The sequence below is a fragment of the Corvus hawaiiensis genome, chromosome 13 (assembly GCF_020740725.1).
Source record: "Corvus hawaiiensis isolate bCorHaw1 chromosome 13, bCorHaw1.pri.cur, whole genome shotgun sequence".
NCBI classification, from domain to species: domain Eukaryota; kingdom Metazoa; phylum Chordata; class Aves; order Passeriformes; family Corvidae; genus Corvus; species Corvus hawaiiensis.
Genome location: NC_063225.1, coordinates 20753044 through 20756455, shown reverse-complemented (window position 1 = coordinate 20756455; position 3412 = coordinate 20753044).

The window sequence follows — 3412 nt, the reverse complement described above, 5'->3', positions numbered from 1 at the left end:
GTGGTCTTCACCCTCCAGTTCTGCTCACCGTTCCCTTTTCCTTGCATTCATGGGACTTGCACAAACATTTCTATTTCCTAACGCAGAAAAAGTACGAGTTTTTTGTTGTGCTTCCTTAGTTGCCTGACAGATGAGAAGACTCTCTCTGTTTTTAAAGGCCCTGCTGAGAGTCAGAGGCAGTAAAAGCAGCAGAGTGTAGAGCTGGCTGGGGAAATGCAGCTCCCCTCTTTCAGTAGCAGTGACCTTTAGCTCAGGTTCATTGTGACACGCCGAATAGCAAGGTGAGGTAGAGACGCCAGGAAGAGACTCCTTGCCAGGAAAGCTGTTGGGAAGTTTTGAGAAAGAAGGGCTGGAAGCCCTGCAGAACACTGTGTCCTGGGCTCTGCCTGGGCTGTATCAGATGGTACCTTCAGGGGAGGCTCAGGACTCTGGTTTCAGCTGTACACGTAACTGCTGTAAAAAAAGCACAGAGCATCTGTGATCCGCCTTCCTTCTCATCATGGGAGAGAGGACAAAGCAGTGGAGCACACAGTGCAGGAAGATCCCAAACAGAAACAATGGATCCAGAGTGTATTTCCCAATCCACACGCTGTGCAGGGTCTGTGGGAGATTGTTCTGCCTGAGAGTCACGTGGTCCTGCAAAACCTCCTGGAAAAGGATGCTGCACACCCGGCTCTTACAAGGACGTGTTGCCTGGGCCTGGGGGTTATGATTCCATGTTTGCATCCAGCAGCCCTGTCAAAGCCATGCCACTGGCACAGGAGTGACATTGATCCACTAAGGCAGAACTCCTGGCATTTTACACTCCAAGGAGCTTGTTCCTCTGCTCTGTATTTTAGAGCACATGCACAGTAAGGACAGGGGCACAAAGGCGGGCAGGTACCAAGCAGAGTTTCTCACCTACTCTAAAGTCCTTTCAAATTCCCTTCTGCTTTGTTCCTTCACAAAAGTAGCTTTTTCCACTGAAGTCACTTTCCCCACAGGTTGGATCAGCAGCTTGTGCTGAAACCCAAGCCAGAGCTTCTCTCGACGGCGATAACCAGCTAAGGTTCCACTTTCCATATTGACTGACCTAGTTAAGACACAGGCACGGCCTGGGGAGCTGCAGAAATCGAAGGTGGCAGGCAGGGGAGCACAGCCTCCCTTCCTACTGGTGGGGAAGAAGGTGCATTTGCTTGCACACTTCAGCTGCAAACTTCCTGAAGTGGCCTGCTGCAATCAAGGAACAAATTATCTCCATTGTGGTAATGTGGTTCAGACAAAAATCCTGTCAAAAGTCCTCACTAGGAAGCCACAGTTTCTCAGGTTTAGAATGGACAGGTAGAACCCTCTGATCTGACCTCAGCTTGGTTTACAAATTTGTTTTAGACTCTTTTTCAGACTAATTGATGGAAATGCTTGGTAGGAATTAAAGCTAGAAAGTAACAGAGGAAATGAAGATGTGACATGGCTTTGAGAAAGGAAGATGTGGAGTAGGAATCTGCCCCAAAACATCATTAGCTGCCCACTTTTTAATGTTAAAAGGGCGTTTGTAGTTAGTACGAAAGGTTATGTCATCTGTCTCCAGCTTCCTTAGAGGGAAACTCTTCCAGAACATACCTGGCTTGATGCTGACAAAGTTCTTCTCTGACTTTTCAGCCTAAATTTACTTGTGGTGCACCCATGGCCATGTACTCCTGTCCCAGCGTGTATCAGCTCACACACAGAACCATGCAATGGTTTGGGTTGGAAGGACCTTAAAGCCCATCCAGTTCTACCCCTGCCATGGCAGGGACACCTTCCACTGTCCCAGGGTGCTCCACAAGCCCTGTCCAACCTGGCCTTGGGCATGTCCAGGGATCTGGGGGCAGCCACAGCTGCTCTGGGCACCCTGTGCCAGGGCCCCAGGCTGACCACATCACACCGCTCGGTGTCACTGGCAAACCTGCTGGGGGCTCACATGATGCCACCGGCCCTGTCACTGACAAAGATTTCAACAGCACCAGTCCAAGTCTGACCCCCAAGGACACTTGGACACTGAGGCACTGACCACAGCTCCAGCCAATTCCTTACCCACCCATGTCTCTCCAGTTCAGAGACTGGGATCACACAGGGCAGTGTCTGATGCTCTGCACAACTCCAGGCAGATGATTCAGCTGCCCTTCCCTCAGCCCTCAACACCAATCCTGTCACAGAGTGTCACCGAATTGGTCAGGCAGGATTTGCCCCTAGTGAAGCCATGCAGTCTGTCACCAATCACCTTATTTTGCACCTGCCTTAGCGCAGATCTGCTCAATCTTGCTGGGTCCCGAGGTGAGACTGCCTGGCCTGTAGCTCCCCAGACATTCCTTATTTCCCTGTTTAAAAATACATGTATTACATTACTGAAATTCCCTTGCTGCCAGCCTTGTCTTTAGCAGATTGAGTGGGATTTAGTCCTGCTGCAATTCTAATAACTTAGTGAGGGGTTATCACTCTGCTCCGCTTTTGTTTGTCCTGTTGTGATGGGCTTCATTAGAGTGATGGAGAGCTAACCCCAGCCCCTGCTGTTTAGGTACTGCATAAAAAAAGTCTCAAAGCTGCTGTTTGATGAGGTTCTGGATGAAGGGTCAGGGAGCAAAGAGCAGCCAAGGGTGGGAGGGTGCTTCAGTCATGCTCACACAGTCATTCAGTGGTGAAGGCAGGTATAGGGCGAGGTGTCCTGAGCTCCAAGCCAGGTCAGTGTACCCACGCTGAGGCTCTGCTGTGACACTTTGAGACGTCAGCTCATCTTCCATTTCCACAGCTTCCCCCCGTCGCTGCCTTTGCAACATATCACACCTCAAGCAGCTCCAGTCTGAAGAGATCAGTTCACAGAGCGCAGCGTGGAATGTGCGTGGCTGCATTTGAGAATAACCCTGCTGTCCCTGCAGGGCTGCAGCCACCCAGCTGGGGTGTGCCTGCACAGACACAGCAGTGTGGAAGTGCTGCTGCTCCGGTTGCCAGGGCACGCACTCGAGATAGGGGCCATTCCCCAGGCAGGAAGGTGCCTGTAGGTCTGGGGTGTGAGGGCAAAGGTTGATGCAGAAAATAGCAACCGGAGTTCTGTCTTGTGTTCTCAGCTCTGGCTGTGACTCGTTACCTGAATTCTGTTTAAACTGCTGTGCCTCCAGGGACTCCTACCAGCACCTCTCTCCACCCTGATAAATAAGGCCACCATCCTTCTTGAGTGCCCTGAATTTAAGGCCAATAGCTTCCCCACATCCTATGTACTACGTGTGGCCCTGGGCAAGACCTGGGGCCTTAGGAAAAACTGGAGGTAAGTTTTCACTAAAATACATCAGCAAAAGGGAAGAGAAAGCAAATGAATTCTGCAGGAGAATCTGCAGTGGCACTGCATTAAGACAGAAGGAAACAGTCAAATCTCTTCTTCGCCACTGTGGTGAAGTTGCAT